The sequence below is a fragment of the Gossypium hirsutum genome, chromosome A09 (genome assembly GCF_007990345.1).
Source record: "Gossypium hirsutum isolate 1008001.06 chromosome A09, Gossypium_hirsutum_v2.1, whole genome shotgun sequence".
Lineage (NCBI taxonomy): Eukaryota > Viridiplantae > Streptophyta > Magnoliopsida > Malvales > Malvaceae > Gossypium > Gossypium hirsutum.
This window is the reverse complement of record NC_053432.1, coordinates 70043038-70068246: the sequence shown is the minus strand read 5'-3', so window position 1 is coordinate 70068246 and position 25209 is coordinate 70043038. Positions and strand designations below refer to the sequence as shown.

The 25209-nt window shown below is 34.4% G+C and overlaps 1 long non-coding RNA gene and 1 other non-coding gene across 2 annotated transcripts; both read left to right on the top strand.

Moving 5' to 3' along the window:
* The first annotated feature begins 335 nt into the window (after window positions 1-335).
* On the top strand, window positions 336-1373 carry LOC107889396 (uncharacterized). Its single transcript, XR_001681737.2, has 2 exons — window positions 336-628; window positions 1073-1373. It is a non-coding gene; the product is annotated as an uncharacterized lncRNA (long non-coding RNA).
* A 9180-nt stretch (window positions 1374-10553) lies between these two features.
* LOC121207345 (small nucleolar RNA R71) lies at window positions 10554-10660 on the top strand. The gene has a single exon (XR_005902435.1). It is a non-coding gene; the product is annotated as a small nucleolar RNA R71 (small nucleolar RNA).
* Window positions 10661-25209: the final 14549 nt, after the last annotated feature.

Below are 25209 nucleotides of genomic sequence, written 5' to 3'. Positions count from 1 at the left end.
TAAAAGAGAAAGTAAAATTATAATAACCCTTTTTAAAACAAAATTCAATTATCAAAACAACACGAAATATCATAACCAATAACCAATCATGTAAAAAAATGTATGTGCAGTAAAAAAATGAGGATAATACTTAATTGAAATAAAATTAAAACAGGAGAAACAATTTACAAATAAAATAATTGCAAAATAGGGTCAATGTGCCATGCGCACAAATGTGCGGGGACTGAAATTGGAAATATCTCGCACCCCCAAAACGTTGCGCTGAACCACGGACCCAAATGAAAACACACACAAATTCTGGAGCTAAATCTTAGAAAACGGTAAGCAATCAGGACGCAATTGAGGGCTTCGCGCAGAAGGAAGGACCCAACGCGAAATTTCCCCATTTTAAGCAAAGGTGCGCGTATCCTACCCCTCTTGGAACAGCGTCGTTTTACTTTACAGATGATTTCAAGACTTTTTCTTTAAATATGACCCATTTTTTAATTACTTTAGAGAAATAGCAGCAGCCATTAACCCCTCAATTGCTAGGGTTTCATTTGACCCACTACCGACGAACCAATGCTCGATTAGTGGTCGACGCCGTGCGATTAACAGCCCTTGTGAGATTCGCTACCATGGAGATCTGGTAAATCATTCCTTCTCCTTTCTTTTTTTTTTAAAAAAAATTTTAAAACATTCTTTGTTTCTTCGAAAACCAAACAAAAATTGAGAAACAGAAATTTGAGGAGAACATTCGACCCTCGCCCAAGTCTCTTCATTTTAGAGATTTTTGGGTTTTCCTTGGTGTCGATCCTTATACTAAAAGAAATCTAGCTAACCAAAAAAATAGATCAGAAAAGAATGAGGGAAAAAAACTAGAGATCACCTTTCCAGAAATTCTTTTTGAAATTTTCTAGATTCGATATACGTATAGTGTATGTGTATGCGTAGAGTGTCCCCAATCAAGGTACAAATAATGGCTTTTTATAGCCAGATTTACAGAATAAATGAAAAATAAAAAAAATACATTTTCCTTCTATCATTTGGCTGTATATTCTGTTGCTGCTTCTTCTCGTATATTCTATTGCAGGTATGGAGAAACGGCCTTACGGAGAAAGCTGCTTGTGGAAGCCGTGCGTGAGCTCAATTGCAGCACTAGTGTGTTCTAGAAACCCTTAGGTTTCTGGTATTTTCAAACAGTTGGGCCTTTTGGGCCGTTTGTGAATTGGGCTACGGGACCGTGGAATTTGGGTGTCTGTTCAATTGGGTCAAATTTTATGTAATTGGGTTAAGGGATTTTGGGTACTTATTTAGGTTATTATTTTTGTTTGGGCTAAATGAATTTGTAAATGGACTTTAAATCCATAAACACTTTAATTTTTATTTTATTATTTTTTTGTGTTTGGATTTTTTTTCTTTTTTTAATTTTCATCAGCCCGGGCAAATTGGGCCTATTACACCTATCATGTAGGAAACCAATGATATGAGGTTTCCATACAATGAGTTTTATTAAGATCATTTACAAGTGTAAAATCATGTTTTCTCTCAAACTTGGTAATTTCTAAGCATAATAGGTAGAAAGGGATAACTTAAGGCTTGGAAAATAGCTTATTAAAGTCCACATAGTTGGACACACAGGCGTGTGTCTAGGCCGTGTGTGACACACGGTTCCCTCCCATGGGTGTGTGTTATGGCCGCGTGTCTCTTGCACTTAAAATTTTAGTTCAAAGTCGTACATGGGTAGGCCACATGGGCGTGCCATGGCCGTGTTAAAATGACAGTTTTGTCTACGGGCATTTAGCACGGACGTGTTCCATGGCCGTGTTGATAAGTCAGTGTTGCCCACGGTTGAAAGGCATGGGCGTGCCCCATGATACACGGCGTGTGAGTCTACACGACCCACCTACACGGGTGTGTGTCCCTTTATGTTAAGGAAAATGTTCTGAGGAGCCCAAGGGAAATCGAACGTGCCCGAATTTGTCCCACATTGCCTTCCGATATGTTATAGGTTTCGAAGGCCTATACAAGGGATGAGATGTTCATAATTGAAATGATTTAAATTCAAATGAAATTTTGTGACCCAAGTTAGTGTACTGAAAGTGTAAAGTTCTGGTAATGCCTCGAACCCTTTCTGGTGTTGGATACAGGTTAAGGGTGTCACATAAGGGGTTCATAGATAGAGAATACCAATTTTCAGTTAATTCCTACCTAGATGGCTTCTTAAGGTTGTTAGGCCTTAAGGTTTACGTTCTTCCTATCTCAACCAGTCGATCTGCTAAGAATCTCTACATAAAAATTAAATACTCCCACATCCACTTACTAATCCCCAATAAGAGGATTAGTTCCTCATGGATCTCATAAACGATATAAACTTTATAAGGAAAATAAACTTGAAGAATAAATCAAGAGTAAAAGTTTAAGAGTAATCTTGAATTGTATTGATATTGAAGTGCATAAATCCACAAAGAATTTTCTAAATCCACAAGTCAAATTCTCCAAATAACACGAATGAAAAAAAATTGAAAAAAAATCCTTAGTACAAAAGAAACTAAAAACTAAAACCTAAACTGAAAGAAAAGTTCTAAGATACAGAAGAAATGATTTTGAAGTGTTTAATAAGGCCTATTTATAGCTTTAGGGTTGGCCGTCGTCCCTAGCCCTAGTTCGACTGACGTTTTTACATTAAAGTTCATTGTGCGGACCAAAACACCCCAATCTCTTTAATTCTTCAAGTATAGGGTTAGTGTCATGATATCCTTTATCTTGTGTCGCGACACTGAAGGAAGTTTACTTGGCTCAAGCTCAAATCAAGGCTGTGTCATGATGATCACTAAACTAACTAAAAATTTGACTAAGGCAAGAGCACCTATCAAACAGTAATATAGTTAAAGTGAGACTGGAAATATCGTATCCACAAGAACTAAAAGTACTAGTAATTACTATCATTTTATTATCCAAGCTAAGAATTGAAGGGATGTTTTCTAAACTAAACTTAATTATCTAATTAACTAAGAACGCGACAGAAATAAAAGTTAGAAAATATTCTTTGGAAAACCGATGGAGAAGACGATACCCAAGGAAGAATCCACCTAGACTTTACTTATTACTTCTGAATTAGACGATTTATTCACTTGACTCAATCCGTAGAAATCCTTGATTCATGTTATTATCTCTCTCGAGACTAAAAACAACTAACTCTTGGTTGATTAATTAAAATCTCTTTCTAATTAAACCCCTATTGTCGTATTAACTCGACCTATGGATTTCCTTATTAGATTTGACTCTAATCCGGCAGATTTATGTCGTCTTATCTCTAGGATTGCATGCAACTCCGCTTAATTATGGAGGATCTACTCTTAAACAAGAACTTTTGTTCCACTAAATAAGCACATCAAAACCTGAATTAATATCCTGAAATATTAAAACAAGGATTAAATCTCACAATTAAGAATAAGTACAAGTATTTATCATATAATTCAAATAACAATAAGATCCGTATTAGGTTTCAACTTCCCTAGGTATTTAGGGGATTTAGTTCATAACAATAGAGGAAAACATCTCAAAATTGGGACAACAACAAAACATAAAGAAACCCAAAAAATTTCTAAGGAAATTGAATGGAGATCTCCAGTCTTGAAGGAGATCCTACTTCTGAGCTAATTCCTATGGCTGTTCTTCGAGTCTTTTCAACTTTCTACTCTACGTCCCCTTTTAATCATCTTCTAAAGTGTTTATATAGACTTTGGAATGCTTTAAAACCCTCTAAATTAGTCTTTTTCGAGTAGAATTAGACTTGGGCTCGACAGGGACATGGCCGTGTGCCACGTTCGTGTGAAGGTGCTCAAACCGTGTGTAATTCTGAGTTGGTTTTTAGTTGACACGGCCATGACACACGGGCGTGTGGTCTGCCCGTGTGCCTCACACGAGCATGTGGTTTACCCGTGTGGAAGTGCCTAGGCCGTGTGAAATACTGAGATAAGCCCATTTTGTCTGTTTTTAGCCCGTTTCTTGCTCTTTTCACCTTCCTATGCGCACCTAAGTATAAAACATGAATTTAAAAGATTAGGAGCATCAAATTCACTAAATCTTATGATAAATCATCCAAAAATATGCCAAGCATGAGATAAAAATATGTATATATTATGGTTTATCAAATATCCCTACACTTAAGCATTTACTTGTCCTCAAGCAAAATCCTCAACTCATAATCAAAATAAATTCTTCTCAACTTATAATTCTCATCAATAATGATTCGAAATGATTCGCAAATAATCATACATTGAGAATTCAACTAAAAGAACATCAAAGTTTCAAACAATCCAAGTTGAGCTTTTTAATCATAAAAATCATAGGTATCTCCCCTTGTCTAAATAATTACCTTTAATTCCAAATTGACAAGAGTTGGCATCCTCTCTAAAGATTCACTCAAATCACTCAAAGTGTTTAAGGTTCAATAATTAAGCACTCAATAGTCAAACATGAAATGTTATTACCACAGGGTTGCATGAAAATCAAATCTTTACCACTATAAATGAAATGATGCACAAATCAAAAGGTCTTTAGCAGGGTTGTAATAGGGCTTGAGTTAAATGTGTGGATAAAGGCTTACAAAGAGGGTTAGAATCGAGATTAATTTAATAAGTTACCAAACTTAGAATAATAAAGCTAATTACTAAATTACAAACAATTGCCAGAATTAAGACTATCCAAAACTAATGAAATGAGTTTTCTTTTCTTGAAATAATAACTTTAACTTATCCAAGCTCTTTATAACAATATGTAATTATATGATTATAAATATACGTTTTTTTAGAATAAGAACAAGTACAATAATGGAAAGTACATAATAAGAAATAATTCAGCAACTAGAATGAATGAACATTAGTTATGTAACTAATCAAATCAAATCTCGATAAAAAGGAGACAATGAAAAGGGAGAAATTCTTAACGAATCAAGAAGGGTTAAGTTGTGGGTTAACATTAAGGGGAAATCAAGAAACAATGGTTAAGGCTCAAAGAGGTTTGCTAAGGGTCAATTATGTGGGTAGGCTTTTTATGGGGTAAGTGGGTTAAAACCTAAGTGCCTTTATCATCTTGGGATATCAAATCAATGGTGTGGTCTCGACATGTATAATCAAAGTAAGTTCTAGAATAACAAATCAGTATTGACACACTTATAAGCAACAGTAAAAGTGAGCAAAAAAAGGATATATGCTCTAAAGACTCAAGATCTCACAAAAATTATGGCTTTTGATGTCAATCCTGTGAATTTAAAACTTCAAGATAATACCTAAATTCAGGGAAACAACCTAGCAATTTTAATTCTCAAAAGTCAACTTATCATGCTTGATTCTCTAATGTCTTAAGGTTAAACAATCAATGTACAATTACCTATGATTTAATTCAAAACATATCAACAAAAATTATAAATCAATCAAAATTCAATCTAATAATAATATGAGAAAATTATTTGAGAATGAGATAAAAATTCAGGGATTTTCTAATAAAATATAAATAACCTCCTCACACTTAAATGTACATTGTCCTCAATGTACGAAGATAGATAATAATAATATAAATATAAAATCAGAAGAGAGGGAGAGAAGCGAAATTGCCCTAAATTTTTTTGATGAAATCCTTAGAATAGTGACAGCTAGAGTTGTAGATAAGGCTAATGAAAGACATGATTCTGAGTTACTAATAAGAAAATAAACACCACTGTGGAAGAGAATTAAGGGATTACTTGATAATAACCATAAAGATAAATATAGTTCAAAATATAAAACAGAAGTCTTCAAAAAATAAATAAAACAAAAATAAAATAATAAAATAAATAGACTGCGTCAGCGTCACGAGGTGGTCGTGGTGGAGGCGAGATGTGGAAGTGCTAGCAGATCTGCTGCAGAGTTTCCTCGATGCTGTTGAACCTCGCAAAACACCGTTACTCGAAGCGAGTGAGTCGCTTGGATATATATGGTCACGGTGGCAGCAGGAGGTCGATGACTCGGTGGTGGCGGTGGGTGTGGGTCCTCTTGAGAGGGAGGGACATCATCAGTAGTGTCCTCTGGCACATCCTGGTCATCAGAGTGAACGAGTCTGTACTGAGGGGGGTCAAATCCACGGTGTCCCTCTATCGTCCTCATGTAGATTATACTAGATATTCCTTGAGGAGACATTTGACCTACTAGTGTGAGTGTTGATGACATCGCTGGAGTGTCGAAGAGGTCGAAGTGTCGGGAGAGACGAGTCACGTAAGGGCCGAGAAAGATAGGGCCCTTCTTATGGCGTTCAGTTTTGTTGCGGCAAGCGAGTGCGATGAAATACGCCAAATCAAACATATGTCTGGTAGCCATGCTCCACAGGAAATAGGCGTCATAAGTACTAAACACTCCTGTGCTATCTCTCTGACCTGTTAAAGTGTGAGCTAGTAGGGCGTGAATATACTGTAGGGCCGGAGAGAGGTGCGTCACTTTCGAGTGACTCGCGTCATAGATAGTTAGGCCACCCGTGAGCTCAGTTCAACATTGCAAAGGTGAGTAATGAATATGTCTATGAAGCTGAAAGAAGTCATCGACGCTCATGAACTCCACTGTGTAAAGTCCCAAAGCAGCACCGAACTTTGGGACGTTTTTATGTCGCACCATCCCGCCAAGCGAAAGGTGATAGTGTCGGGCTCGTCATGGACTAACATGACCTGTTGGGCTGAAAATATGGCACCGAACTCTAAGGTGAGCTCTGAGTAGGTGGGCTCGATAATGGTGAAAAACTTATCCCACGGGGTAGTGGTAATAATCACGCGCACCTCATCAGCCAAATAGAGCTACTCTAGCGCGACCCAATTAATGTAAAAACCCACACCAAAGGGTCGTACGCTGAGAAGCTAATATAAATCCTCCTAGTTTCTCGATGGAAATTGGAGCAAAGGGTGGCGAGTTGCGGCCGAAGCGCTCGAGGAGGTTGCGCCTGGGCCTTTCCATTTTTTTTGAAGCGGGGATGGCAGTTTTCTTGCCTCGAGTGTTTGTCATGATGTACTTGAAAAAGTAAAATACATCGAAAATCTTAGGAGGAGATATATGAGTATGAAAAAAGTGTGACTTAAAAGGTTTTAGTGTGATAACAAAAATGGTTAAGATGTAAATTCTAGTCCTATATGCACTATGATCGAAACATGGAAAAGAAAACTAACAAAATATGAATCTAAACTAACAGTATATAAAACTAATTAGCAACAACAATAGTAAAAAGGGAAAAGCCAGAGCACCTAATAATGAAATAAATACTAAAGACAACCCTAATATTATTGGCCACGAACCAAATTTACGAAACTATCAAAATAGACTATGATCAGGACTGGGAAAAATCAAAGAATAAGAACCCTTATGGAAAAATGAGTAATCAAACAGAATTCAATACTGCTCCTATCAAAAGTAGAATAATAATTAATTGTTGACGCAAAAGATTAGTAACAAGATCGAATAATTGCACCAAAATTAGAACTAACAAAATACTAATGAGATTTAGTAGAAAAGTGCAGGATAGAAAATAAACAAAATAAATAAAATGAAATAAAGATAAGAAAGGAAAATAAAGAAATAAAGAGAATGAGGGGCAAAGGGTAAACTAGCATCGGAAAGAGTGTTGGCAGAACGGAGGTTGTGTGGGTGGGTTCGGGTCGTGCGTGGTTGCTGGTTGGTGATGGGTGAGGTCGACGGCTTGGGGATGAAGGGATGGTTGGTGGTTGGTTGGAGAGGAAGAAGAGGAGAGGGGGACAAGGGAAAGGAAATAGGGAGAAAGAAAGATAAATGGGAGGGAACAAACGAAAAGAAAGAAGAAAATAGGGGGAGTGGGCCGACGGTGGAACGATGGGGAAAGGTGGTCGGAGTAGGGGACTGCGGCGGCGGCTGGTTGGGAGATTTTGAGGAGAAAGATGACAAAGGTAAAGGAAAAATTAGGTTTTGGGGGGGTTAAATTGGACACGGTCGTATGAGGCCCGTGTTGGGCCACACGACCGTGTCACATACTCGTGTGGATCATGGTTAGCTCGTGTTTGTCATGAAAATTTTATGGCCATTCGTCACACGGCCACAGACAGGCCCGTGTGTCCAGGCCGTGTGGTGCACATGGCCATGTTCTACGTTGTTTGCTTCTCCCATGCCAATGTCGTCTGCCACACGCCCGTGTGTCCGACGACCATGTGCCCTTCCCGTGGAGCTCACTGACTTGTTTAAAATTTGAAAATTGAGCTCCAGTTTTCACACGAACTGGGACACTCCCTTGGGACTTCTTTTTAGCCCGTGTTTCTGTCGATTTTTAGGGATTTAAGTCCTGTTTCCACATGGCAAAGGACACGCCCGTGTGTCTAGGCCGTGTGGGTCACACGGCCATGTCGCCTGGCTGTGTAACACATTGTTTAACCCCTGTTAGAGTACACGGCCTGGGACACGCCCGTGTGTCTAGGCCTGTGGGTTAAAATCCTGCATTTAAACATGAAAAATAGATAAAATAAAATAGTTAGTGGTGTTAGTGCTCGGGTTACCTCCCGAGAAGTGCTTATTTAGAGTCTAAGCTTGACTTACCTCGCATTCATATGGTCATGGTGGATCACGGAGTCGAAACTCCTTTTTCTTGCTGTCAAAGCCTTTAATTAAATAAGGTTTAAGTTGAGTACTGTTTACCTTAAAAGTGTCGAAATGTGAATGGGTTACCTCGACTGTACCATATGGATAGATTTTGAGTATCGTAAAAGGAGTCACTCTGTTTGCTTTGAGCTCTGTCGTGATAATTCGAGGGTCCTTTTTGTCTAGCCAGACTTGGTCTCCAACCTTGAATTGATTGGTTCTCTCATTGAACTCGTCGTGGTGTTGCTTTTGCTCCTCATTGCCATGAGTCTGCCATTCGTCTAGTTCATCTATCTGTAGAATTTGTCATTCATGGATGGTTTCATTGTTAGTGAATGAACTAAAACGTGGCTCATTTATGTTACTCAAAAATTTTTCCTGCAAAGAGGGTTGAATCACACGATTAGTCTTATTAACTGAATTCATAAGGTTATCTTCCTTACTTGATGTCTCAATTGAATTACGAGCCTGAAGAATAACCATTTCATCACCTGCAGGAAGTGTTAGTTCACCTGTACCAACATTAATAATAGTTCTAGTAGTCACTAAAAAGAGTCGTCCTAAGATTAAAGGAACGTCACCGTCCTCTTTCATGTCTAAAACAACAAAGTCTACTGGGAATATGAATTTATCAATCTTAATGAGTACGTCCTCAACAATATCCTTAGGAAATCTAATAGTTTTATCTGCCAGTTGTATACTTATCCTGGTTTGTTTAGGTTTCCCAATACCTAGTTGTTTAAACATTTTATAGGGGGTGACATTTATTCTTGCCCCTAAATCGGCTAAACCATTATCAACATTTAAACTACCGATTACACAAGGGATAGTAAAACTTCCTGGATCATTTAGTTTGTTGGGTAGTTTATTTTGTAGAATTGCCGAGCAAACTGCATTTAATTCCGCACGCAACAAATCATCTAACTTTTGTTTGTTTGCTAGAAACTCCTTTAAAAATTTCACTGAATTGGGCATCTGCGAAAGAGCTTCAATAAACGGTAAGTTAATATGTAACTTTTTTAAGATGTTAGGAAATTTACCGAATTATTCGTCTGTGCAGTCTTTCTTTATCACTTTAGGGTATGGCACACGAGGTGTGTATTCTCTGCTTACCAATTTTTGTTTGTTCTGGTTTTCATCCACCTTATCTTGGCTTACCATAGTTTTTTGCCTTGGTTCTAGTGTAGACGCAACTAACCCTTCTTCATATTGAACAGTAATCGCATGAAGCTGCTCTATTGGGTTAGCCTTGGTGTTGTTGGGCGAGCTACCTTGTGGTCTTTTGAGATCAGCTTAGCAAGCTGACCTATTTGAGTCTCGAGACCTTGAATTGACGCTTTCTGATTTTTAAGTGCTGTTTTGGTGTTTTGAAAACGTGTTTCTGACACCGAGATGAATTTCATTAGCATCTCTTCAAGGTTCAACTTTTTCTCTTGCTGGTAAGTTGGCTGAAAGCCTAGAGGGGGTTGTGGTCTTTGATTGCCTTGACCACCCCAAGAAAAGTTAGGATGATTCCTCCAACCTACATTATAAGTATTACTATATGGATTATTCTGTGGTCTAGAATTATTACCCATATAGTGGACTTGTTCATTCGTAGTACTATGATCGTAGGCTAGGCATTCTAGATTATTTATCCCTACTCCATTTGTATCGCACTACATCACTGAATGTACCTGCGCAGAGACACATAAACCATCAATCTTTTTATTTAAAAGTTCTACCTGGTTAGATAGCATAGTGACTGCATCTAGGTTGAAAACACTGGCTAATTTTGTTGGCTTTGTTCTCATAACTTGCCACTGATAATTATTTAGTGACATATTTTCAATAAACTCATAAGCCTCCTCAGGTGTTTTGTTATTCAAGGTTCCACCGGCCGCTGCATCAACAATCTGTCTAGTTGAAGGGTTCAAACCATTGTGGAAAGTTTGAACCTGTAGCCATAAAGGTAACCCATGGTGAGGGCACCTTCTCAACAAATCCTTGTATCTCTCCCATGCATCACATAGTATTTCTAAATCTGTCTGCGCAAAAGAAGAGATATCATTCCCCAATTTAGCCGTTTTGGCCGGCAAAAAATATTTAAGTAAAAATTTTTCGGACATTTGTTCCCAAGTAGTGATTGACCCTCGTGGCAACGAGTTCAACCACTATTTAGCCTTATTCCTTAATGAAAAGGGAAATAACTGAAGGTGAATGGCATCATCAGAAACGCCATTTATTTTGAAACTATCACAGAACTTAAAGAAGTTGGCCAAATGAGTATTTGGGTCTTCATCCTGCAAACCATCAAACTGAACAAATTGTTGAATCATTTGTATAATGTTAGGTTTCAGTTTAAAATTATTTGTAGCAATTGTAGGTCTAACAATACTCAATTCAACCCTCGTTAAATTAGGCTTAGCATAGTCATACATAGTACGAGGAGCAGGATTCTAATTCACTTGATTTACGGAAACCACATGAGGCAGCAGATTATTTTGATTTTTATCCATCTCCTCTGTATTAGTGGTGTCGTCCTCGTGCTCTTCCTCTATATACCGTAAACTTCGCCTTATTTCTCTACGATTTCCCCGAGTTGTGCTTTCAATTTTGCTATAAAAAAGTACAGGTACTGACGGGTTTCTATTAGATTTGACTCTAATCCGGCAGATTTATGTCGTCTTATCTCTAGGATTGCATGCAACTCCGCTTAATTATGGAGGATCTACTCTTAAACAGGGACTTTTGTTCCACTGAATAAGCACATCAAAACCTGAATTAATATCCTGAAATATTAAAACAAGGATTAAATCTCACAATTAAGAATAAGTACAAGTATTTATCATATAATTCAAATAACAATAAGATCCGTCTTAGGTTTCAACTTCCCTAGGTATTTAGGGGATTTAGTTTATAACAATAGAGGAAAACATCTCAAAATTGGGACAACAACAAAACATAAAGAAACCCAAAGAACTTCTTGATACGTGATATTCGTGACAGGTTTTAAATATTTATAATCAATCGTTCTTGAAACTAACTAGTGTACCTATCGAATAGTAGTATAGCTTTAGCGAGACTGGATTGTCAAACCCAAAGGAACAAAAAGTACTAGTAATGACTATCTTTTTATTATCTAGCCTAAGAATAATGGGGTTTGTTTTAACTAACTAATTAACTAAACTAATAATTCACAGGAAATAGAATTGGGGAATTACTTTTGGAAAAACGATTGAATTAAGATAACACCTAAGGAAAAATCCACCTAGACTTCACTTGTTATTTGACTCTGAATCAGACGATTTATTCATTCAACTTGTTCCGTAGAGATCCTTAAGTTATATTATTATCTCTCTCGAGACTAACAACGTCTAACCCTAGTTTGAATAATTGAAATCTCTTTCTAATTAACGCCCTAGGGTTGCATTAATTCGATCTATTGATCCCCTTATTAGGTTTCACCCTAATCCGGTAAAATCTTGTCACCCTATCTCTAGGCGCGCGATCAACTCCGCTTAATTATGACAAATGTACTATTAGACAGGGTCTATTCCTCCTCTAAATAAGAGCTTAACTTGAATCGATATCCTGGAATATCAAAACAAGAATTAAGAACACATAATTAAGAATAAGTCAAATATTTATCATACAATTCAGATAATAATAACAAGATCTGTCTTAGGTTTCATTCCCCGTAGGTATTTAGGGGTTTTAGTTCATAACTAAAAAGGTAAAAATCTCAGAAGAATAATGAATACAAAACATAAAGAAAAACCCAAAACTCCTGAAGGGAAATTGAGGGGAGATCTTCAGTCTTGATGATGAATCCGACTTCTGAGATGGATCAATCGACTTTCCTTGAGCAGTTCCCTGCTTCCTCCACCATATGTGTCCTTTTCCTCCTACTCTAGGGTGTATTTATAGGCTTTAGAATGCCTAAGAACCCTTAAAATTGGCCTTTTCTGAATTGGACTCAAATTGGGCTCGACAGGGACACGTCCATGTACGATTACTTTAGGCCGTGGTCAAGCCTGTTAAATAGGCATGGGCGTGTGGTCCACCCGTGTGAGTCGTGCTTCGATTTTTCCAAATTGACACGGCCGTGTAGTTTGCCCGTGTGAGGAGATCCAGGCTGTGTTGATTTCTTATGTTGGCCCATTTTCTCCGTTTTTGGCTTATTTCTCGTTCCTTTCACTCTCCTATGCTCACTTAAGTATAAAATATGAAATTAAGGCATTAGGAGTATCGTATTCACCAATTTTAAGGAAAAATCATCCATAAAATGTGCTAAGCTTGGGATAGAAATATGTATAAATTATGGTTTATCACTTCTAAGGAAATTGAATGGAGATTTTCAGTCTTGAAGGAGATCCTGCTTTCGAGTTGATTCCTATGGCTGTTCTTCGAGTATTTTCTGCTTTCTACTCTGCATTCTCTTTTAATTCTCTTCTAGGGTGTTTATATAGACTTTGGAATGCTTCAAAACCCTCAAAATTAGCCCTTTCCGAGTAGAATTAGACTTGGGCTTGACAGGGACACGGCCGTGTGCCACGCCCGTATGAAGGTGCTCAAACCGTGTGTAATTCTGAGTTGGTTTTTAGTTGACACGACCATGACACACGGGCGTGTGGTCTGTCCGTGTGCCTTACACGGGTATGTGGTTTACCCGTGTGGAAGTGCCTAGGCCGTGTGAAATACTGAGATAAGCTCATTTTGTCCGTTTTTGGCCCGTTTCTTGCTCTTTTCACCTTCTTATGCTCACCTAGGTATAAAACATGAATTTTAAGGATTAGGAGCATCAAAATTCACTAAATCTTATGATAAATCATCAAAAATTCCAAGCATGGGATAAAAATAAGTATATATTATGGTTTATCATGTCACAACATCTATGTCGCGACATTGAAGGTAGTCTTGCTGTTTTGGCATTCTGTTCAGTATATTGTTGTTCGAACCTCCTTGTTACAACATAGCGACCAGTCTCGTGTTTTCATGCCTCTGAGTGTTGTCATGCACACTCACCAAACATGTTAGCCTTCCGTTAAGCCTACTTTGGTCCTTAAGGTAATATAAACGACTCAAATCACACTTTTTATTAATCGAAAACTATAATTGAAAAACTATGTAAAACATAATAAAATTGCCTATATTCAAGCTCCTTAAGTACGGAAACTCGCATAATCTGCTATAATGAATTGTGACAGTTAACCTTATCTTATGTGACCCACTCTGAATGGGAAAGTTCTCCTTCCAATATTTCTTCTATTTTAAACCATGATGCTATGTTTAATCTTACCAATGAAAGTAGAGGATGTTAGGACCGGGTGTATGAGGTAAGCCTGTTGACTTGAGAATTAGTTTTTGTCCTCTTTTTTATTGGTATGTGTTCCTAGTATGACACAGTGAAATTATTTTTTCATAAAAAGAAAACAAGTACAGTCATAAATGCAATTACAAAGAACGTATCTAAATAACTACAATTAGAATTAATTATTATAAAGCATGATTAGATTGATAACCGACATGCCTAAACCAAGATACATATGGACTAAATATGATTTACGCATGTGAAACTTGAATATGAGATGTTATAAAATTCTCGTTGCCTTAACATTATGAAGCTAAGGAGATTAGGTTTGAGATGAATTCTTTTGTTTTATTTCTTCCATTAATTTTTTCACTTTTATATTTTAATCAAATACTTTTTTTATTATTAAAACCTTCCAAATGATAGTTAATTTATTTTACATAAATATAATTTAATAAATTTGTATGAATGTTAATATATAACTAAATTAAATATAAATATTTATAAAATATATTTAATATTAGAATACTTGAATATGTAGCTAAACTTTGATTATTTTGTAAGTAAAAAAGGAGAAATGAATAGAAGACATAAATAATAAGGGTACAATTACCTTAAAATTGAAAATTTGGTTAGTAGATAGAGGATAAATGGATACATTATTCAGGATTTTGTATAAAGAACAATAAAGAAATAAAGAAATGGGCGGAGCAGAGTTTGGGTTGCAAGGCGAATTTGGAGAAAGAGATATCCAAATATTTAATGGTCCAATAGCCAGGTCTTTTACTTAAAAACCAATCTTTTCTTTTCCTCATAATTAAAACTCTACACCAACATCTTACTTGGGTTAATATCATGTTTCATAACTCAATTTTAATTACTTTTTATTATTTTATACCTTGGTGCTAAATCTAGATTTTATTTATTTATTTATTTATTTTAATATTATAAAAGACTACATTTATCAAATCATTTAATTATATTCCTTATTAAATTTTAAGTAATATTCTAAACAAAATGTTTAAAATTTTGAAATACATTTTAAATGTTTTTATTTTTATTTTTTTAGTTCAGAAGGGGCGAATTTAAGATTATTGTGTATTTTAAAAAAATATAGTTATAAAATTGTATTATCTTTAATTTCTACCCATCTCATTTTATTATAATTATGTACAAGTGGTCAATTATTAGAATCTTATTTTTTATGTCATCAAAAAATATTATTTTTTAAATAAAATAAATATCATTTTGCTTGCGAATTAATTCCCCCCACTTCAAATATTTGGTAATATAAAGAATTGAAGAAATGCATTATTAATATATTAGATTAAGTGGTACTCAAAAAATTATCCTAAATAATATATATTTACCTTTAAAATTAACATCACATTCAGTAAAAAAAAAAAACACATCGCATTGGTCAAGCCTTCTTTATTGATACCTTAAAATCAATGTTCAAACATTGATATTGCATTTTCAACTAGTTTCTTTTAGCGGTTATATATAAATTATTTTTTTATAAAAAGACTGTAATAATATTTTTTATTTAAAAAAAACATAATTTTTTTAGATTTTTTTCAATTATATTGATATTTAGTTAACTCATGATACCAGTTTAATAAAAAACTTAAATATTAATATATAGATATAGATAATTGACTATATAAATTTTTATTGTTAGCATCCTTACTTTGCAACAACTAGTAATACGTGGATTCAAGCGCACTTAAGTATTTTCTTTCGACTTAAGGGTTTGAAAGAATCTATGGATAGAAGTAGGCTTTTTATAATTAAAAAAAATGTATTTTTTTTGTGTAAGTGTACTATAGAAGCCCCTGTACTATACCCCAAATTATATTTTAATCTTTTTTTTTATAAAAAGGAGCAAATTGATTCTTATACATTAAATGAAAGATAACAATAGCCCCTTCATTAATTTGCATGGGTAAATGCCTATTTTGGTGTTTTATGTACGACATAATAATAATAATGACTTTCAACTTTACATATTTATTCAATTTGGCTCATACTCTTTTACTCGAAGTAAATTGACTCTTGATATTTTATTGTTGATATGACATTAATTTATTTTAAACGTCATGTCAAAAAAAATTTAAATTTTTTTAAAAAAAGTAACAAGAAAATTTATAATTTCAAAAATTATGAAAAAAAGCTGTTGAAAATTAAAAAGAAATTAGCAAATGTAAAATTCAGAATAATTAAAAAAAGTAAAGAATTTTCCAATATTTAAATATTACTTTAGAAATCCAAAAGAATATAATTCTTTTTAAAATTTAAAAAAAAATCAAAAATTTAAGAAATTTAAAGGTTGCCTTGTACTGAATTTGAACTAGTATGAAGCAATTAAGAGTTCATATAGGCTGCGATGAAGTCAGTCGGCACTTGAAGTTTTGTGTTGGAATACAATTTATATTTTTCCGAAAATGGAAGAAAAACATCTTCTTCAACAACTGCAGCGTGGCGAAGCTTCCAATATATGCCAATGCTTCTAATATTAAAGTTGTGTTGATTTGTCACTCCAGCTTTAATACTGGTGGCGTTTTGGATTCTTTAACTTCAAATTTGTATTAATAAATGACTTTGCTGAATAATAATAATAATTGTTGTTGTTGTTGAGATATTTTTCTCTCTATCCTTTTTTTCTGGTGATGTTTGCCTATTTATATGATATGAGTACTGTTCATTGAGATGACATGCTAAGTAGCCTCCATGCATACGCACATGTGCTCTACTCTAGATTTAACACATGTTCTTGTGGGTTTGGGCCAATTCCTTTGGACCAATGGTGGTAACTATCTTAATTTATGGTAACTATCCTAACAATTTGTCCCCCATTTGATTAAAAGGGAGAGTCATAAAGTGACTCTAGTTGAGATAAATAGAACCTACCAATCGTTTTATGCTTCATCGAATTTCATGGGGTTCGCCACGTGTAGGAGAGGATATAGCTATTTGTTATTTATGCTTTTATTCCTGGGTACTTGAGCTGCTTAAACTTGTAGAGAAACCCTTTAAAAGGGGTTAACAAAGCCCTAGAAATCGTAGTTTTTTGATTCAAAAGTTTCGAAGAAGAGTAATGGACAAGAAGCACAATTTTAGAGGTAATCTTTTGAAATTTCTTTCACTTTCTAATTTTTTTTCTATTTTCGTTGTTAAATCATGGCAAGAACTAGAGACAGTGGTTGTTTTATCTCAGGGAATGTGGTAGAAGCTCAAGAGTATGTTTGTATGACAAAACTAGAAGAGATGAATCGAATTTTAGCTGTGCGAGGGATTTGAACTCCGAATTTCGTGAATGATTTCTCAATTCGCGAAGGGGCATGTCGCCTAAGCGACAGCAGTTTCCTACTTCCTCTACACGTATTTAAAGGGGGTTCCATTACCCCTCTATCCCTTCTTTTGTCATCTCATTGATGACTATAGGATGGCTCCCGACCAACTATCTGACTTTTCTTGGTGGCTAGCCATGGCGTAATTCATTGAGGCTACTTGACACAATGAAGTTGTAACACCCCTAACCCGTAACCGACATCGGATTAGGGTTACGAGGCATTACCCGACAGACAGAACATTTCGGACCAATTCAGAATCACAGATATTATTTAACATCATTTCGTAAGCAATCATCTCTAAATATAGTTTACGAGACCTAAAACATACATTAAAGGAAAGGTTGGAACTAAACCAAACCTATTCAGAATTTTCAGAACTTAACCAATTCTTTCAAACTGTTAAAGTCACATGCCCGTGTGACTAGGCCGTGTGTCACACACGGGCATAGACACGCCCATATGAACCAGGCGTGCCAAAAATAAATCCAATACTAACTTTTTCACACGGCCAATAGGCACGCCCGTATATTATAGCCGTGTGACACTTAGCTTGCTACTAACTTTATCCCACGGCCATATGACACGCCCGTGTGTAAAGACCGTGCGGTTCTTAGGAGAATACTGCTTTTCTTACATGGCCACAAGGCACGCCCATGTACCCTGACCGTGTCGCACCAAGCAGGCTTGGTTAAAGCCAATTTGCCACCCCTTTTTGGGTCCAATCCTACAAGCAATAATATACAACATTTATACAAAATATTCAGCCAATTTCATGCTTAAAACATGCTTCATTACAACTATACTATCATCATTCAATAACGCATTGAAAACCATATCAAAACTTAACACATTCATACCATTTGCTAGCCAACTTTCATTGCATAACTTATATTTACAATTCAAAACTTAATACATAAACCTTCTATCCTATACATGCCATACTTTAAAATATGTACACTTTCAAAAGTACCAAAATGAGATCGATAGTGTGGTGACAATCCTCGACTATCCCCGACCTTTAGTAGCTACAATAATTGTAAAACAGACAGTAAACACACAGAGTAAGCTACAAAGAGCTTAGTAAGCCAAATACAATTGGTATAATTACTAAAGCATATATACACCATTCAATCATATAGATTCATAACCATTTCATAGAATAATTCATAAACTTAACCATGCTCCCTTGTTTGTATATATGTCATGCTTCATTTCCATACATATTTCACAGAGACAGAGTTTTTCATATTCAGAAAATTTAGTACAATAAAAACGTATTTGCATAGGTTATACAATTCATATACTCAATCTCAAATTTCGTATGCTATAATCAGACGAGTTAGAAACGATACACATGCTCATAATGAAGTACAATACCGATGTCCCAGACGTGGTCTTATGTGTAATTCAATATTAATGCCTTTGTCCCAGAAAGGGTCTTACACGAAATCAGATACGATTCTGATGTCCCAGACATGGTCTTATACGTAAATCTCAATCGAGGCCTGTGTCCCGGACACGGTCTTACACGATGTCACAGACATATGTCAACTTTGCTTAGGAACATACAAAGTTTTTCAGATATTAACATATTATCATACTTTACACCAAAGATATACATCAGGCACTCAAGGCCATCCAATACAGATTACAGTTTATATGTGCAGAATTTATTTCAATTAACACGTAATTGTAATTTGACTTACCTCGGACGGATTTTGGATAAAACGAGTTGTCTATTCAACTATTTTGGACTTCCCCCGATCTAAGTCCGATTTTCTTTATTCTTGATCTAATACAATACAAATTCAACCATTCAATCATTCATTTCGTTCAATTTAATTCATATACACATATTTAGGGCACTTTGCATTTTAGCCCTTACATTTCACACTTTGACAATTTAGTCCATTTTTCACAAAATCACAAATATGCAAAATTCATCAAGACTATAGCTTGACCAAATATACATAGCTTCCATACAAGTCCAAATAACATAATTAATTCATAATTTAGTCCTTCAAAACCCCATTTTTAAAAATTAGTCTAAATGACTCTATTACATCAAAATTCAAAGACAAAACTTATAACCCATCTACCAAGCCTTCATAATTCATCCGAAAACATTTCAAAACTCATGATATCAACAATGTCATCTCATGAAGTCTTTAACAGAAACAGAAATTCAAACATGGGCTTTGAAGAAAACGAAGCAACGATCACAGAAACGTAAAAATTACTAAAAACCGGGTCAAAATGGACTTACAATTGCTTCCTTAAAGTGTCGAATTATTTTGAGCATTCAAACCCTATTTCCATGATAATATTCAGCCAAAAATGATGAACATGCAAAACCATTTCATGTTTTATTTTATTATAATTACATTTATTAAACCATTTACTAAAATACCCTTGCATTTAAACATTAATAAACCATTTACTAATGTCCAACAAGGTCATTTAATACATTACATGGTCAATTAACCACATAAGGACCCATTAGTCCAAAGCCATTTCAAATACATACTTTAAACATGTAGCATGCTAATTTCACCTTTTAGGCAATTAAATCCTTTTTGTATAATCGAGCACAGAAAGAGACAAATTAAATCACAGAAATTTTGCAGATGCAAATTCATTCATCATGGACACAGAAAATAATATTAAAATATTTTTCAGACTCAAATTTGTGGTCCTGAAACCATTATTCCAACTAGGGTTAAAACCGGACTGTTACAATTCTCCCCCTTTAGGGATTTTCGTCCCCGAAAATTTTACTGTTAAACAGATTCGGATATTGTTGTCTCATATAATCTTCAGACTCCCACGTGGCCTCTTCAACACTGTGTCGATGCCACATCACTTTAACCAATGGAATTTTCTTGTTTCGCAACTCTTTAACTTCACGAGCTAAAATACGGATCGACTTTTCTTCGTAAGTCATATCTGATCGAATTTCAATTTCAGACGGTGAAATTACATGCGAAGGATCAGATCTGTATCGTTGAAGCATTGATACATGAAACACATTATGAATCTTTTCTAACTCAGATGGTAGCCTCAATCTATAAGTAATCGGCCCAACTCGTTCGATGATTTCATACGGTCTAATGAACCAAATCGGAACAGTTTCTTCCACGGAGACACTTTCAAAAACACTTTATCACCGATCTTATATTCGATATCTTTTCGTTTTAAATCTGCATAAGATTTTTGACGATCATAGGCAGCTTTCAGACTATCTCGGATTACTTTGACCTTCTGTTCAATTTCTTTTATCAAATCAATACCGTAAATCTTATTCTCATTGAGCTCAGACTAATATAATAGAGTTCTACACTTTCTACCATATAAGGCTTCGTACAGTGCCATTTTGATGCTCGATTGAAAGCTTTTATTATAGGTGAATTCAATCAAAGGTAGATACTGTTCCCACGCGCCTTCAAACTCGAGAATGCAACATCTCAACATATCCTCATGTATCTGAATAATACGTTCAGATTGACCATCCGTTTGCGGATGAAAAGCAGTGCTAAAATGCAATTTAGTACCCATAGCATCTTGCAATTTCTTCTAGAATTGCGATGTAAATCTCGGGTCTCTATTTGAAACTATCGACAAGGCACACCATGCAATCTCACAATATCAGAAATATAAAACTCAGCTAGCTTATCGAGTGAGAAATCAGATCGTACTGGAATAAAATGAGCTGACTTTGTCAATCTGTCAACTACAACCCAGATTGCATCTTTCTTTCTTGAAGACAGAGGTAAACCTGAAACAAAAGCCATGGTCACTCGATCCCATTTCCACTCCGGAATCATAATCGGTTGTAATAACCCAAATGGCACTTGATGCTCAGCTTTAACTTGCTGACAGATTAAACATCTCGCAACAAAATTAGAAATATCTCTTTTCATTCCCGGCCACCAATATAGTTGTCTCAAATCGTTATACATTTTCGTACTTCTCGGATGTACAGAAAATCTACTACTGTGAGCTTCATTCAAAATCGTTTAAATTAACTCTGGATTTCTTGGAACACAAAGTCTATTTCTGAATCTCAGACAGTCATCAACATCTATTCGTAATTCAGAATCAGAATTAAAATTACACTGAGTTCGTTTAACCATAATCTTATTATCCCTCTTCTGAGCTTCGTAGATCTGTTGTAAGAACAAAGGTCTCGCTTTTAATTTAGCTAAAATTGAACCATCATCAGACAGAACTAAATGAGCATTTATCGCACTCAAAGCAAATAATGATTTTTGACTCAAAGCATCAGTAACCACATTTGCTTTTCCTGGGTGATAATCAATCACAAGTTCGTAGTCTTTTAACAGTTCTAACCATCTTCCCTATCGTAAATTCAAATCTTTTTGTGTCATTAAATACATCAGACTTTTATGATCAGAAAACACGTGACATTTCTCACCAAACAGATAGTGACGCTAGATCTTCAAAGTAAACAGAATGGCACCTAACTCAAGGTCGTGTGTCGGATAGTTCTTCTCATGCGGCTTTAATTGTCTCGAAGCATAAGCAACAACTTTTCCTTCTTGCATTAAAACACAATCGAGTCCATTCAACGAAGCATCGCTGTAAACAACAAATTCTTTACCTGACTTAGACTGTACCAATACCGAAGCTTTAGTTAACAGAGCTTTTAACTGATCAAAACTTTTCTGACATTTCTTAGACCATTCAAATTTCACATCTTTCTGAAACAACTTTACCAACGGAGTTGCTATCACAGAGAAATCTTTTACAAATCACCTGTAATAACCGGCAAGTCCTAGAAAACTGTAGACTTCAAATACATTCCTCGGAGGCTTCCAATCCAGAATAGCTGAAATCTTACTCGGATTAACTCGGATACCAGAAGCTGATACAATATGACCCAGAAAACCAACTTCTCACAACCAGAACTCACATTTACTAAATTTCGCATACAACTATTTATCTCGCAGAGTTTGTAGCACTATTCTCAAATGCTTGGTAAGTTTAGATTCATCACGTGAATAAATCAATATATCATCAATGAATACTACAACAAATTGATCTAAATATGGTCTGAATATTCTATTCATAAAATCCATAAAGATAGCAGGTGCATTCGTTAATCCAAAAGGCATAACTAAAAATTCATAATGCCTGTACCTCGTTCTAAAAGCAGTTTTCGGAATATCAAAATCCTTTACTCGCAACTGGTAGTAACCTGATCTCAGATCTATTTTTGAAAACACAGTAGCAGATTTCAATTGATCGAATAAATCATCAATTCTAGGCGGAGGGTATTTGTTCTTTACAGTCACTTTATTAAGCTGTCTGTAATTAATACAAATTCTCATTGTGCCATCTTTCTTTTTCACAAACAGAACAGGAGCACCCCAAGGTGAGAAACTCGATCTAGCAAATCCTCGATCAGTCAATTCTTGCAAATGATATTTTAATTCCTTTAACTCGGTCGGAGCCATTCTATACGGAGCTATTGAAATCGGAGTAGTACTAGGTACTAATTCAATGCCAAACTCGACTTCTCAAATCGGAGGCAAACCGAGTAATTCTTCAGGAAACACATCAGAGAATTCATAAACAACAGGCACTGATTCAACTTTCTTATCATTCACTTTCGAATCTAACACATAAGCTAAGTAAGCTTCACAACCTTTCTTCACATATTTCTGTATTTTCATTGTAGATACCATAGCTGATAGTCCATTCAGATCACTAGACTCAATTCAAATTATTTCATCATTCTTACACCTTAAATCAATAAATTTTCATTTGCAATTCACAATAGCATCATCCAGAGTTAACTAATCCATTCCCAGAATTATGTCAAATTCATCGAAAGGTAAAAGCATCAGATCAGCAGGAAAACATATTTCTCGTATCATTAACGGGCAATTCTTGCAGAGTTTATCAACCAATACACTTTTGCCTAAGGGAAATGTAATGACCCAAAATTCACGGGCACTAGAAAAGTGAGTTATAGGGCCTCCGTCTTAGTGAAATAAGTTCGAAAATAATTATTAAAAATATTTGTGAGCCTAGTCGTGTGTCTAATTAGGATTTAATTAGGTGAAATTATCTTAATTTAGAATAATTAGCAAAAAGAACTAAATTGAAAAAGGGGTAAAAGTTTAATTCTAAAGTAATAGAAAATAAAAAGGATCAAAATGGCAATTAAGCCATTTACATAAATTGAGGGGGCAAATGGAAGAAAAATCAAGATTTTGTTGAATGTATGTATTATAAAAAATAAAAAGGATCAAAATGACAATTAAGCCATTTACATAAATTGAGGGGGCAAATGGAAGAAAAATCAAGATTTTTGTTGAATGTATGTATTATATATATTAAAATTATTATTATGGTTTTATAATTATTATGACTATTTAATGAATATTATATTTTAAATAAATTAAATAGCTGATAAATATATGGTAATAAAATATACATGTGTAAAAATTATATTGGTACATTTGTAATTTAAATACTAAATTACTTATAATTTAAGTAAAAAGATATTTTTTAATTAAATAATTAATTTATTAATTTATGAAATTTTTGCTTGACAAACAAATTGAATAATGACAATTGTAATAAAAATATTGGTACATTTGTAATAAATAGATACATGTATACTTGTAATAAAATAATTAAGTTACTTAATATTAAAGTAAGAGATATTTATTAATTAAATAATTAAATTATTAAATAATTGTGTGAAAAAAATAAATGGTGACAAATGTATGGTATTGATGGTGTACACTTGTGTGTATATAACTAAATTCTTAATAGATATTTAAAATAAATATATTATAATATATGTTAATTAAAAAAATAAAGTAAATAAAGAATAAAAGAAGGAAATAAAGAGAAACAAAAAGAATAAGAAACAGTGAGCATTCGAAAAACAGGGGAAGAAAAGGGAAAAATTGGGATTTTGAAACTTCAAACTTGTTTGTAAGCTAAATTTAGTCTTTTTCTCTTAAATTTGATGTTTTAGAAGTCTTAAAACAAGGTTTTGATGAAATTAATTTGATAGTTTGAAAGTTTAAAAGCTTTTAAACAAAGTTCATGTTGAAGAAAAAGTAGAATTAGGGATTTAATTGAATGAATTTCAAGTTAGAAATTGAAAAAGGGATTAAATTGTAAAAGAAGCTATAAGTTTTGTGTTTTAGGAAATTAAATTGAAATAAATTTTAAATTGGGGTTTTATAATGAACATTAGATTGTTAGGGTGAACATGGAAGGAAATTGAGTAGAAATGAAGTATAAATTAAGTTAAACAAATAAAAAAGTTAATTAGGATTAAATGAGAATTAGGGAATAAATTGAATAAAAATTCAATTAATTATTAAATTAATGCTGTAATTAATAATGTAAATTGTTATTATTATTTTTTTGTAGCTAACAAGAAAAACGAGGCATCGGCATCCAAAGGAAAAGAAAAGATAGTTGAGGAGTAAACTCGTGTTTCGGGTTTGTATTACTATAACTCAAACTATTTATTAAATGTATATTGAATTTATAGTTATGGAATAATTAAGATAAGGTAAGTATTATATTTAAATTTAAATATAAGTATGTGTGAAAATTAATTTGTATATGAATTAAGATAATAGATATTTGAATTGATTGAGTATTGAAAATTTTTGTGTAAATGAAATTGAAATTAGAAAAAGTAAAATAATACCCTATTAACTTGTCGGACTAGATTTGATACAAATGGCATGCCATTGGATTTGTGATGTGATGAGGAGATTGTAGTTCGACCAAGAAGATGTTTCTGTTATTATATACTTCGGTTTATCCGAAGAAGCACTTAATGCCTTACTGGTGTGTTATGGAGGACTTATAATATTCTGGGTGTGTTTGGGTTGGACATTCTGGTGTGTTTGGATGGAATCCGCGTATCTGTCAGAGTCTGAGCCCTGTTAATAGGGTAAATAAT